Here is a 15,838-nt window from a genome sequence, read left to right as displayed (position 1 = left end):
GTGCCGGAGAGTCACGTGGAATTTTATTATTTATCATTTAATCTAAAATCGCATTGTTTCGGAATAAGTTTCCATTTTTTAAAATTCGTTTTAATAGCATTTCTCGAACTCCTCCCCCGAAGAGATTTATGCTTTATCTCGCAATTAACTACCATGAAGTTAATTTCTTTTCTGTGTTTAATATTTTCTTTTTGTATATTGCGTCGTGAATATATTCTATGTCAAGAATTATAATTACTATTTCAATAAATGTATTAAGTAGAATTGAGAAGAATTCAAGCGTGCTCTACGTACGTAGTAATATATTCACAGTTTGCAAAAGTCTGAAAGAAATGTTTCATAACGTAAAAATGAAATGCAACACATACGTACGGTTTGCATTCTGTTTGTTCGCTGTAGAAATGAGTTTACTCTCAAATACTGAAAGCTACGTCTACGTGCTGTGTGGCATGCTTGTAAGCTTCGCAAATGTAAAATAGAGAAAATCCAACAAGAACAATATTTCTACATAAACAATGAACACATCGATAGGAATGTTACTTGCTCTTAATGCAATTAATACAAGATAAAAGGTAACAGAACGTATAATATCACAATAATCATTTCTTCCAATTAAAACGTCCAGCTTAATCGATACCAGTTTATTTAAATTTCTCTAAAACATACGCTTTGTTCTAATCCTTTTTTTCGTTGCTCGAATTGACTAGTTATTAAATCATTTGTAGAGTTTCTGTAGTTAACTCTATATACTCAGTATGTTTTAAAATACTATCTTCAGAATTTAGAATACTGTCTACGTTGTCAATGAGATTTTATATTCTTCTTTTAGTGCGGTGGTTTAGTTCCCGCTTTTTTAACAATAATCTAAGGCTGTGCAACTCATTCTAATTTTATTTTAAATCTGCTATTCTAATTCTGCTAATCGTTGCTTGAAAAGTGCAGTTCATATTTTCAATAAATTCTTGCGGTTAGAATTTCAAAGATTTCGTTCTCGAATGTATATTTTATATGATTTTTAATGCCGCTATGATTAACGTATTCTACTGTTTACATATACGGAATTATTAGCGTGAAATTCAATCGGAAGTGTGTTATTACAAGATCGAACTATCTCGCCGCAACGTGTTCGGACCACTTCAACAGAAGCGTGCCGAACGGGAAGGTACAGAAAATTGTCTATAACGTTTAATAAAATTTCCTCGGTGATCAGTGATTCATTAGTACACGCCGTTACTCCTGTAGAACGCGAATCCAACGAAACGGATCGACCCATCGGAGAACACTCGCCTCTGAAAGTTTCATTTTTAATGGTTGCCATGTCAGTCGAAAGGGAGACGGAGAAAGGGAGCCGGGATTTCCCGCGCCGAGAAATTTCATAAGCCATGAAACTCTCCTTTTCCGCGAACTTTTAATTAACTAGGAATATTTATAAAGCCGGCGCGCAGACAGTGAATCGTTTTATGCTCGATCTTTTTACGATGCAGCTTTTATTCGGTCGAAAACGTAGATATGCGCGCACGGTTCCGCGTCTTAATCACTGTAACGACGTCTTCTGGAAAAGGGAAAGGAAAATTATTATAATACGACAGTGACGCAACTACCTCTTTGTTCGCCGCGTTAGAAATAGCCGGCTAGCGTTCGTTTCCTAAATGTTACGCTTTAATCGCCACAGAATCAGTTTATCGTTCGCCGACGTCATCACCGTTCTGTTATTTTTATAGTTCGCGGGCCATTTCAGTGATACTTCTTACGTGTTAACGTTCGGTGTGACAACTCCATGGTTTAAATGCCCCGAACTTCCTTCGTTGCTGATTGGAAAAGAAGAAAGCAAGCTATTGGGTCGTTCAAAGGGTTTTTTCGTTTTTCAAAAAAATTTCCAGGTTTCTAAAGTTTAAAAAACTCGTCTTCAATTTTCTGGTGAAAGAACGAAACAACTTTTCGAATGACACAATATTTCTGAAAAATGGTAACACGACCTTCGGATGTTGATTATGTATTAATTGTATCGTAAATCTCTTAAATAATTCTCTTGTATCTTAATCTCTCAAATAACTCTTTGCTCAAATGCAAATACTTTATTTGAAATCTTAAAATAAAACAAATGATTTTTGATATTAAATTTGGAATATGGTATTTTATATTAATTTAAAAAGATATGAATGCTTTTCTCGTTTTATGAAGTTTGATATTGTTTAATATTAAAAATAATTTTGATATACATATTGTACTTGTGAGATTAATAATGACGCATGGGAAAGATAAATTTCGGTATTGATCCATTTATTCTGAAATCTATTAGCTGCTTTATAATTTTTAATACGACTCTTACAAAGAATTTACAGTGTTGAATATATAAAACGTCAAATCCGATAATAGTAGAACTAACCGCGAATTCGTTAAAATCATTTAACTGAATATAATTTTAGTTAATCATTTTATATGTTGTACCTTCTTGAAAATAACATTACTCTCGAAAGAAATATATGATCCACTGTATCGCATAATTGATAAGTTAGGTTTCAGTAAAATAAAACTAATCATAAATTTATTAAAATCGCATAAATAAATTATATTTTTCTTGGTCGTTTCATAATGTCGAATCTTTGATATTCGAAAGATGAGATATTTTAGAAGATTAACAATTTTTAATGTAACTCTCGAAAGAAATATATAATTTACTGCACCGCATTATTGAGAAGGTAGATTTTAGCGAAATGGAGCTAATTATGTATTTATTAAAATCATTTAGTTGAATTTAAGTTTAGTCAGCCACTCCAAGTTTCGAATCCTGAATAGCAAAGAGACGAGCAATTTTAGTGGAACAAACTTTTAATATCATTCCCGAAAGAAATACATAATCCATCGTATGGCATAATTAAACAGTTAAGTTCGAGCAATCGCATATTCGATAAAGGCTGCTTAAAATTGCATCGTCGGTATTCCCATCAACAACTCGAATGACGTGTTTCGTCAGAACGTCGACGAAAGAGATCAAAGTTGTTTATTCGTGATCTAATTTTCACTAGCTTGTTTTCTGTCCCAGTGTTTCGTCGGTAGCTGAACAAACGTCAGAAATAAACGATATTATCGATATTCCGGAATTTAAATGTTAAATCCGCGGTAACGAAAAATCCCAATGCCCTTATAAATTGCAAATTAATTCGACAAGTGATGGCGTGCAGAGTATCTCGGACGCAGAAATTACAGGCACCTTTAGCGATGCAGAGTCGCGACGGGATCGTTTATCGGCTTTTCCATTAATCATTGATTCTATGATCGAGCCGTATTCACGGCGGCACGATCACCAGGCCAGTTATTATTATCAACAATGCCACTAACATATTGTTGGTCTGCTTTCGATTAATATCATTGTTATTGACGCAAAACTGTTTGCCCATGGACCCAGCCATTGTTCCCATTGTTGGACTTCACAAACGATTGCCGTCATACACCGACGTACGATTTTTGCTGCCGGTGTGTACCACTCCGCAGTAATAAATGAAGAATTCAGATAATTCGAAATTATAACGCAATCTGCTTCGCAATTTAATGGTCCAAGCAAAATCGCACGCTATCGATTAGAATAATTATGTGTCAAGATTTACTAGACGCCACAATCGCATTTTTTAAAATTCTGTTACGAAAAATTCGAGACAGTGTGAATTGATATATTGAAAGTTATGTAACTTTAATGTAGCCTTGTTAAACATTTTCTTCATATTTTATTTCCTTTGTTCTTTTAAGACATCCTTTCAAACATCTATATTCTTAAACATTTGTCTTTCAGAGCGTCTCTTTTGTTAAACCCTTTTACGATAACCTTTAAGATAATTTATTAGATATATAATCACCAGACTTCTCAACAATTTTCAGAATAATTTTACAAAAATATGCAGAAACTACGTAATAAACATATGTACAATTTTATTTAGCTTCGAGTTCTTAGATGCGTTATGTTAATGTTAAAATATCGAATGTGTTTATTTGAACTGTTCTTTTCGAATCATCGTTAATTGACTGCGGAAGTAACAAAAAATATTCTGAGAATAGTTGAGCAACATAGTCTTCAATATTAATGTTTGATAAATGCGCATGAAATCGTGTGCGATCGATTATGATTGTAGCTTGGACGAAGATTTTAAAGGCCTAATAGTTGAAAATTGTGTAGGAAACAGTGCAAGTAAACATAAAATTCTCTGCGATTTCCTCAAAGTCGAAGAATAGAGAATGTTCCTGGAAGTATTTTATAAATGTTTGTATAAATAAGTAAAACGTTTGCAAATAATTCCTGCATTCAAATGAATACAAACATTGTTTTATATGTACTAACCATACCTATTGCAAAATTGTTCATAACAACTAAATACAAAGTCTTCCTACTCTGATTTTACTTCATTTCTCAACAAGAATGTCCGTTAATCGCAAATGAACATAAATATGTTTATGCATTTTTAGATAATTAACGACTGGGACTATTTCAAACGACGGCATTTTAATTGTAATTTATTGCCAAGTGATACAAATATTCGATTAAATTGGAGAAGTTCGTTCGTTTTAATTATATCATATAGAATGAATAAATAAATATTTTTCATTCGTATTTTTATGCTTCCAAACGTAAAACCCAAGCTTCAAATAACGATAGAAACGTTCGCCTTTTTGGAGAGAAACTTGATCGGAAGAATGCGAAGAGGAATGCGGATCTCCATTGACCGGTCTGTTAGGCGAAGACGGGAGAAGCCGTGTTTGTCGAAGGTAAATTTTCAGGTCAAGTTAGATTTCGCTGGCCAGCCATTCGAGAGCCGCGCTTCTTTCATATTTCTTTCCGCGCGACGGATAACAGCTGTTAATTACGAGTGTGCCGCGTTCCGCTCGTTGTGCGGCACGTATTTATGCGACAGGTCGTAAAAGGAATGAAATACAACGGGCAGCAACGCACCGGTAGACCGTTCCATGTTGCAAGACGATGGTCGATCGAACCTTCACGACGTCCTCCGATTTCCTATCGGGATCAATCGCTCGTCGAGCTTCACCAACTGCCGGATAATAGAAAAGAAGCACACGTTGGCTGATGAGAATAGAATGACGCACGATCGAAACATTTAGTTTTCCTGGCCTCAAGGGAAAGAACGAAGAAGCTGCTTCAAACGAAGGAAACTCTGTTGAATCTTACCAAAAGTAATTTCTGATAGTTCCAGCAGATAATGTGTTTATATTTGTCTATTTCCTCGTATGTACTGCTGCGAGTGCTTCGACCGTGCATTCTTCTATTCCCATCAGCTATTACGGTCGATTCTTATCTATTTTATTTTCTCCGACCCCGGGGAAAACGTTTCGAATTGAAGATGGCTAAGCTACGTTTTATCAAAACTGATTTTTCTTCGTGTTAGAAGATGATAGATCTGCTGGCTCCTTCATATGCAGTGCACAAGATAGATGAAACCGCGCGATAGCTGACGAGAATACAATAGTGTATGCACAATTTTTGTCCATTCTTTAAACGAAGAACGAAAAGAGTGCTTAAAATGGAGGAAACGAAGCTGAATTTAATCAAATGAGATTTCAGCTGGTTTTAGAAGACAGCGAATTTATATCTGTTTATTTCTATCGGATATTTTGCTGAAAATAGGAAAAGACTGCATAATAGCTGGTAAGGATGCATTTCTCTGAGGCCATTTTATCGGGAGTTGTGAACTTGGTTTAAATGTCGATTAGTGAATGTGAAAGAACGTTTATAGAGAAAATATGGCTTGAGATGCGAGAGAAAGAAGATAGTTGAACGTAGATGAATGATTGTTTCTGGTAATTGCAATGTTTGCCAAGTGCCAAGTGATGTTCATGTTTATTAATTAAATTTTAACTACACAATGTAATTTGTTCGACATTATTATAAATCCAACAATAATAATGCACGCACAAAGTATTCGATTTTTTTTTGCTGTTTAAACTAAGAACAAGTAAGGAGAATGAAATAAGAGAAAGATTACATTTTAATGAGTAGTGTTTACGTTTAGAAGACAATTTGTATACTTGTGTTCTTTTCTTTCTTCGTGTGCCGTGTTAAGGATATTTCGAGGATGTATTAGAACTATGTGCACTTCTACAGTCGAACTTTGGTATGTCGAATTTCAAGAGTAGGTTTTCAAGTTGTCGAGGTTTCGTTTTATCAAAGTTTTCGAGTGCAAGAGATTGAACAATCGAAAATTCAATTTACAAAGACTTAGAAGGATTCGCAATGTTCGAATTGCAGGGCCTTAAAGCAAATTGTGTTCGACTTCTGTAAGTCACTTTACAGCGTGTCTAGAAATTTACAATGCGATTGATGCGGACATGATCAGAAGATGGATCTCAAAAACAGAAGTGAATAGTGAAATTTGAGTTTTACGAATCTGAATTATTACATGTACAAATAATAGAATCGAAGGCGATCGATGTTTGACATAACTTCATGTTCTCTTAACACTATGACCTAAAATCGACTATCATTTATTATTACATTTAAGAAGCAACTATGATATATTTTTCAAATTCTTGGAGCTTTTGATTGCAATATATTTCCCCAAATAACAAATTTACTGGTTAAATAACATGTAAATGTGTTCATAAGCCTCATACATAAATCTCAATAATCCTAAATCAAAAATGTTGTAACTTGTCATTTTTTAGATACACCTGATGTTAAACAAGCAACAAATAAAATCACATGAATTGAAGAAAGTTTATGCTTCCATTTACAAAAGTTTTGGGAATGAAGCAAGGATGAAGAAGCAAGCTAGTAAACTGGAATATGAACTAGGAAGAGAATAACTAAAAATTTGTAAACAAATACGTAAAAATACGGCTATAATAAATTTTACCTTGAAGAAGGAAGTAACTTGTGTATTTTTAGGTAGTTGAAATTCTGATACACATAAACATTTTTTTAATATTCATCTTATTTTTACAATCTGCCTAATCACATTTAGCAAAATTTATAACATGAAAGAATAATACAGATTTTGTATAGGTACTTCGTCAATGGTTAGTGTCTATTTTGTGATACAATACAAACAGACTATATGGGGTATCCCAAAAATGTCTCGCAATCCAGAAACGAGGGTTCCTGAGGTTATTTCAAGTAACTCTTTCCTCAGCGAAAATGCAATCCGCGGCTTTGTTTACGAGTTATTTATTATATATTATATTATATACTCTTATTGATTAGTGTTTTTCGTTAATAATTCGTAAACAAAGCTGCGAATTGCATTTTCACCAAGGGAAAAGTTACTTCGAATGAACTCAGGAAATCCCCATTTCCGGATTACGAAACATTACGTAACGTTAAAATTGGTGGTCTCATGTTGTGTGTTAAATGCTTTCAGCGCAAGCGGATATCGGAATTGCAAAAATGAACCGATCTACAATGTCTGTTCTACACGGAATCCACTTTGTATTATTTATCCCGTCCTTCTCTTCGGTCTAGCTCATTTTATCCGTCAACCTCGATTCCTGTAAATTTCGAGGATCGAGGAAATTTCCGACGAGGTTGGAAACTACAGCGATTGTATCCTCAGACAGGATCCAGTAATAGAAACTGTATTATACTTCAGCAGCGGATGAAGCAATTAATCTTAATTGAAATCTTCATTGGAGGAAAATTAACATGTCCGTGGAAAACCTCTAAACATTGCTCCACAAAAATCAAGATACAGACGTAAGACGAAACTTCGCCTAGCAAATATTGCGGATTTACCCTAACAATAACGTTAACCATACCATTCCTTACGATGAAAGCATATTGGCTATAAATTACAACATTTCATTTCGTGGGATTCAGTGAATTTTCACGCAGATATTTCGAGCCGAACGGAGAAACAGGAATTTTCGTATCGCAGGTACGAAAGACCGGCGTGAATGCTTCGCGAAATTCCGCGTTTCAAATTGTTGTTCGAAATTGATTGATCGGGAACCGGCTCGATTTAAATTTCGCGTTCGCGGCCGTTTTGAACGGGACAACTTGCGAAGACGGAAGAATAGACGAACAGAGGTTGAAAAAAATGTTATAAATTAAAAGCACCAATTATGGAACGCCTTTTAGGATGTATAAGACTGTAGTCGACTTTATTACAATTTAAAAGTGTTATGGTTGAACGGTTTTACCATTGTTAGATACATTGATGTTTCTAGATAACGAAACGAACGTTGAAATATTCATTTAACGCGAATTAAAAATAATATGTATAAAATACTAAAGTACGAGCGTGTACCTACTATGGGACACCGTTTACGTACCATGTCCCCGTGTTTCATAAATCGGTATAATGGAAGAATTGAAGTACACAATATGGAACAGTAGATATGTTCTTGCTTAGAACATTCTATTTATTTTTTAATTGTATCGTTTGTCCTACTGTTTCAGGATGGGGTCATAATTGAGCGGTGTTTCATAAGACAGTTTTATTAAACTTTTACCTTACTTGCGATGCAAAATCGAATCCGCGTCAGCCACCTGATTTCGTCCTTTGTGTATACATTGGTTCGATTTCGCGCACTCTGAGCTTGTTTTTTTTTTTAGAACGGGATAATGCGTTGACTCGCTTTTCCTCGTCGCTCGCGCGTTTTGTTTGACGTTTCGTTCCGTACCATTTCGATTCGTTTGATCGGTATATTGAAAGTTTAGCGCGCGCGTCGCATCCGGAAAGTCAAAAAATTGCAGCCGGAATAACGAAATATACGCCGTTCGTTTTGTTTGTGATAATACCGAGAGTCATCAGTGCCTTGGGGGTCTGCCGGCCGTAAGGTTTGCACGAAAATTGACTTCTGTTGACACCGGTCGGACAGATCCCGAATTTTTACTGAAAGCAAGCGGAATACATTCAAAACAGGTCGACGAATTATTTTGTAGGAAACTAGTATAGAAACTTACAACGGTTCGAGATTATACCATTATGGACACTGATGTTTGACTGGTTTTCAAACTTTATTTTTGTTACAACGTATTCGAACGAACTATATTTTACTAGAATGTTCAGAATGCAAAAGAAGATATCATAAGAGACTAGCTCATAGAGAAAACTGTACTTGAATAATCTAACACCGAAAATACGCTGCAAAAAAAAATAGAGCATAGAAAATTTTTTGATAAAAATTGACCAACTTTGACTGACGATAGCTCTGCGAAATATCATCGTAGGATGATGATCTTCCTTGCAAATTAAAGCTTGAAACCTCTATTTTCAAACGCTGTGTCTCAATTTTAGGTTTCATGCACCTTTGCCACTGTAATCCTTTAAAGGTGAGATCATGTTTGTTATATTGAAAATTGCCAAGTTTAACGAAATACACGGACTTAGTAAAAATTTTTTCGGGGATGTCGCTTGCATTGGAATGGAGTTCGGTCCTTCCCCTTTAGTTAAAAAGAAAAATAATGAAACGAGGCTGCGACTTCTTTCGGAAACTTTGCGAAAGCAAATCGCAGCCACGTTTCTTCTTTCTAAATTAAAGGGGAACGATCAAACTTCGTTCAGCTGCAAACGGCATGGCCTTACATTTAAAGGGTGTATAAAACTTAAAATTTAGAAACACCATCTTAAAGTAAAGGTTTCAGGCTTTAATTTCCAGAAAAGACCATCATCCTATGATGATTTTTCACAAAATTATCGCCAGTCAAATTCGGTTAATTTTTATCTAAAATTTTTCTATGTTTATAAATTTGTTCAGCAGTATATTATTAATTAGCGTATTCTAATGCAGCATATCTATACAGCGTAACAATCAACTTGGTCAGGGTCAAATTCAGAGGTCATTTATTAATGTTTCGCTCAGAATCATCCATGATTTCGTATGTATAATACACATTATCTCATATCATTAGTGGTAGAAAATTGAGTTTTCGATGAGACAGCCTGTATAAATGAATCAACAGCAAAATGTTTATGCTTATCGGGTTCCACTGAAATGGATAAAGTTACCGTTTCCATTTAGCACAATTGTTTCGTATTGTTCTAGCATGATTCAGATGCCATTGCGGCGTTTGTTCACAAATGATTCAGTATCCGCGTTTATTTCAGCAATCAATCATTACGAACAATAACACAGAAATAAAGTATTGGTACGTGAACTGGACGTTTCAACAATGAAATTCTTGTTGAATCGCAAATAATAATTAAACGTACACTGATTGGCTTCAGAGTCCTCCATTTGTAGACAGGTATGTAGCGCGGAATTGTGGATTAGCTGTTTCCTAGCTTGCATATTAATTGTCACAGTAACCCTACAATTAACGGGACTATTCATCAAATCTGTGTTGATTGTAATACTTTGACTTAACAATAAGAAATGTCCGCGCTGAATATGTTTTATGCTGCCCGTTCGAATATGTTTTACTCTCTTTAATCACTGTGCAGTCGGGTTTCGCGCCCTCGTAAATTTCGTTCACGCTCGATCGCGACGATCCGACGAGACGTTGATGTATATCAAATTAATAGCTCAGATGGGATGGCAATCGATACTTGACGTGACTGTTGAAAACAGAAGATGTACTTTAGAACTTACGGGATCGTCATTAATTGACTGCCTCGAAAAATTGAACTTTTTAAACAATATGATCTGCTACCATTTCACTGCTGTAGCAAATACAGTTTTTCCAATATTATGGTTTAAAGACTAACTCGGGGGATCTTGAAATAGATCATCTTTCATCGAATCAAAATTTCAATGGATATTGTTATAAATTGTTATGTTAGTGTTATAAATTGTTATAAATAGTCCTTTGTTACAAATAGTCCGCGAATTTCATGCATTTATGACAAAATTAAGTAGGTGGAACACAAAACAGATAGAATATTAAAATAATTTTGAAAGACGATTGGAACATTTCCAGCACATTTAAACAATTAAGAGAAGGAATTATTTTTTTAATATATTTTTTTTATATTGTACAAAGAACCGCAATCTAGTTATCAGGATAGTTATTCAGTTCGCAAAGTTTGTTCTGTTATAGTTTTCACCTTATAACATATTTATAAGTTGTATTATAGCTGCGGGGAATACAGAAACCAGAAATTCTGTTTGATTGGTTCTTACGGTGAAAATTGATAATTTCAGATTCCAGGCGAAAGTTTTTCTATTATACTCCTGTATAGCGTGGCCGTTACTTGTTCGGGAACTAAAATATATATATAACTTTGGCAAACTAGAACGGAAATCTAAATCCTAAATCAGTTTTAAGAGCTTTCGAGAGTAAGTTGAGCAGAAAGGTTAACCTCATATTGTGTTCGAGTCAATATGATCCTGTAAGGTATATTTAACTTTCCGCTGTTCAACGTGCGAACGAAACTTTCCGTTCAATTTCATGAAATCATTTTTATATATCACGATGCGATTGCGGATTAATTATTTGCACTGTCACACTAACGATTTGTTTCGATTGCGTCGAAACGAACGCCTTCATTTCAATACAAAATATGAAAAATCTCTTTAAAGTGACTGCATGCATTACCTTATAAAAATAAGATTACATTTATTCTGAGTTTTAACGACTTTTATTGTAGCTCATATTTGTAGCATATATTTTTATTCAGCAATTCAGAATGAAAAGTACATCAAAGTGTATTAAAAATTTTGGCCTGTGATTCCTTTTGTGACTATAAAAATGAAAAGAATCCACTTATACAATGGAGAAATAATATTTATTGATGTAGTTTATAGTAATATCTTTGCTTGCAGGAAATATTTATTAAATACAAATTCTAGAAATTTCTTTCATAAATACTATAAAAATGAAAAGAATCCATTTTTAATGGAAAAGTAATTTTCTTTTATATGTAGTTTATAATATAATTTGTCTATTATATATTATTATATATTATATATTAGTGTAAACTAGGAAAATATTGACGTGCATTTTATAAGTGTATAGAAACAATACAATAGTAGTAGTAGTATAAATAGTAGTATAATATAGTAGTAGTATAACAGTATAATAGTATATGAAACCGCAATGCTATAAAAATTCTATTTTAATTTCAACAACCTATTGGATTAAATATTCTATACATGCATCTTATACTCGTGTAAGCATAAACTGACTTAATAAGTCAAAGTATTGTGGAAACTTTTAATGACCTGAATGCTCATGGATCATGTGTGTTCATTAATAAGTTTTTACAGTACACATCCTGCAGCAAGATCGATTTTAGCAAAATGAAAAATAAATTCCTTTTCAATTCACAGCTTAAAGTAACCGAGAACCAGAAAAGTCAAAAATATTAACGCGAAGATTTTGGTTCTTACATTTTGTCGAGCGAAAATATCGTTTTGGGGTATTTTGCGTTGCAACATGATGTGCAGTGCCCCCACCTCTAACCATTAACCTGATCCCCTGCTACCAAAGCGGTTAAAGTTTCTCTACGAACTTCGAGTATCATAAAGCCCCCATCCTGTTCCCTGGCTTCGACTTTTGTTTGCAAGTTAATCAAAGATTTCCTTGCCTTTCCTAGATGTCTAGCCCCAATTTCGTATCCAGGCATCCCGTCTCTCACTGAGATTCGCAGCAGAACTTCCGATTGGATACTTCAAAATCCGCCAAACTAATGCACATTTTTTGAACGTTACTATGATGATTAAGAACAGATCTTATTAGCAGATATGGTGCTAATAACTATCGCGAAAGCAAACATTGAAATTTAAAAAAAAACGATTGTAATACCATTGCAATCCTATGAAAAATTTGAATGCAATGTTCTGATAGAATGCACAAATCAACATGTATTTGATCTAATGGAACGAGGTGCATCAAGCATCATTGCGTTCTCCAAGAAATGCAATATTTAAAAAGAACGCACTTTCAACATGAATTTGTTGCATTTAATCTAATGGAAAAGATTTCTATTTTCCAAGAGATCTAAATGCAATATTTAGAAACAATGCATTCTCCATTCGCTCGAATGAAACAGATTAGGATACTAGGAGACATCAAATGCTGTTGTTTAAGCAATCTAAATATAATATTTAAGAGGAATGCACAAATTAATAAGTGTTTGATTTGATATTATAATTAGACTGCGGATTTTTATGCAAAGTTTCAATCTCATACATCATTTTGCACAAATTGGAATTTAAAAACTGTTGCCTTCGTTATCTAAAAGAATACAGAAATTCTATTAGACATTGTTTATTTATACGTTTATACGTATAAAAGCGTAATGATCTACAGTCTAGTGATAATTCAAAATGGAAAAAGCATTCTTTTCTTCGAATTTGACAGATGAATTATTTGAATGAATCGCACTGTTCACTTTTGTCGGTAGGTCGTTATTAATTTGATAATATCGTATATAGGAATAAGTTATTTCACGGGTCTGGTGATTTCAAAATTTGCACAAGAACTGATTACACCGTTTTCAATTAGGTTGTGAATAATGGAAATATCCGGTTGCAATTCCCTGTATGATAGCAGCCGAAAACACGTTTGTAATATCCATTCTCTCAATGAACGTACGATTTTACGATGCAAACGCAACGGGACCGGGCAAATACCATATATGTATGTATGTATTTACTAGCCGCAAATTGATGATGCTCTTTCCTACTTCTCGGGAAACAGAAACATTCACTGAAAAAGTTATGTATATTCGTTATATAAAAATATATCGTATAAAACGTATATGTATAACAAATAAAGGAACACGTGACTGTAATTTGTACAGTTTCCATTGAAATCCATATCGAAGAAATAATTCCGTCGGAAGTGGTCAGTTTTCATTTCGATGCCGGGTTCTAAACACTTCATAAATTTCCGTGAGTAGGAAATCCGATTTTCTTTTTATTCAGTGCTGCTATGATATTTATAAAGAAATTCGTTCAATTTAATATGTGCGATCTCCGTCCCTACTATTTCTTCTGATAAGAATATATTGACGAATATATTCAGGATATATTAAAAATAGAAAATAGTGTCTTTCTTAAATTGAAAACCATTTTTTTAAGAATATTAGTTCTAATATAGTGCAGTATCTGGGATAATTATTCCTTTCTCAGTATTCAGTGCATTATCTCTGCGTGCGACATAACAATTGTGAAAATATAAATATTTTATATTTCGTAACTTAGCTTAATATTTGAATTATTATTTTATCTATACTCTGTAGCAATATACTAAATATTACTGTTCCTATGTATGTATTGAATACATTTAACATTTCCAAAATTTTCAATATTTCTATATCTTTTACATTTTCAATATTTTCAATGTTTCAATATCTTTTGTATTTCCAATATTATCAATGTTTCAATATCTTTTACATTTTCAATATTTTCAATGTTTCAATATCTTTTATATTTTCAATATTTTCAATATTTCAATATCTTAATTATTTTCTATTTTTCAATATATTTTATATTTTTAATATTCTCGATATTTTCAGTACTTTCAATATTCTATATTTTAAATTAGACTCGAAATCTCGAATCGTCGAAACTTCTCGAAACACGAAACTTTGTGCCATTTGAAACTCCCAAAACAAGTTAAATAATAACTTGTGCAAATAGCTTACAAGAATATAGTGACGATATGAATTTATTTTTATCTGACCAATACACACATGAACACATTTTAATTGTTATGATTTCACCAATCCATTATAATGGTTTCTATCGAGATATCTATCTTATTATATTCAATAAATAATTTAGTTTTTTTTCTGAAAAATTTTGTCAAGAGTTTAGTTCCTGACAAAATAAATACTCCTTAGAAAAAAGAGAAAGAATAAGCATTCCGGATTTCGCGAGTTAGACTTTCGAAAGTTTTCAGATCTTACGAAGTTTCGGATTCGAGTTTCGTGAATCTAAAAATCTGGTTTCAATCCATCTCTGCTTTAAATATTTTCAATATTTTCAATATTTTCAATGCATGCAATATTTTCAATGCATGCAATATTTTCAATACATACAATATTTTCAATATTGTTTGAAACATTTCAGCTCGAACTGTCCAATTCCAATCCTTCTCCTGGATCAACCACTCGAAACTGAAGTTTTTCTGAGATGTTTCACAAAAATTCATTGGAGGCTGTAGTTGGTCTGCATTATGACACGTACAGTGGATTGAGTAATCCGATGATGGTTCCACGAAGGCCTCTTTACAGTTCCAATAATCATAAACCGAAGACCCCGAAACGGCTGATTTTGAGTTCTCCGACGGTTTTAGTGCTAATAGAGTGATCCGGCGAGCAGTGTTTACGATTCTGGTAGCAACGGAGGATTATTTAATCCCGTATAACCCAGATTCGCAACAGAGAAAGTCCGCAGAACACGCTGACAGGACAGGGTTATACGAGACCGTGGTGTATCAATTCCGCGGTTTGCGATGAAACGTGTGCGGCCGTCGCGTCGCTCGATCACTTAAAACGGCTCCTAATGACGTTTTCTGTTTCCGACGAGAAAGAAAAAAGGTAATATCCGTTTTCCACGTGGTAACGGGCTGAAGCGAACCGCAATGCAACGCGCGCAACACACGCCGCGGTGCACCGGCATTCTCGAATCACTGTTTCGTTGATCGTGTTTCCGTTCGTTTCGCGAACGAACGCGACGTCATGTCTATGATCCTGAGGCGGAGGAGGAATCGGGGGAGTTCGTTCCAGGCGGTGTCCCATTTTCCCGGGAAATGGCTCGCCCGGTCTCGATACACGACGGTGTATCCCTTATCGTTTCATTTCCTTGGATCGCCGTACGTCGCGTCGTCGCTCGAAGATACTTTTCTATCTGCGACGAGGCTGCCGCAGCAAGACTGATTAATGGCTTCGGTGCGTTTGTGCTGGGAATACAAAGGAACGGACCACTTTCGATGGAACAGCGCCAG

This window comes from Megalopta genalis, chromosome 7 (assembly GCF_051020955.1).
Source record: "Megalopta genalis isolate 19385.01 chromosome 7, iyMegGena1_principal, whole genome shotgun sequence".
NCBI lineage: Eukaryota > Metazoa > Arthropoda > Insecta > Hymenoptera > Halictidae > Megalopta > Megalopta genalis.
Note: the sequence above shows the minus strand (reverse complement) of the source record.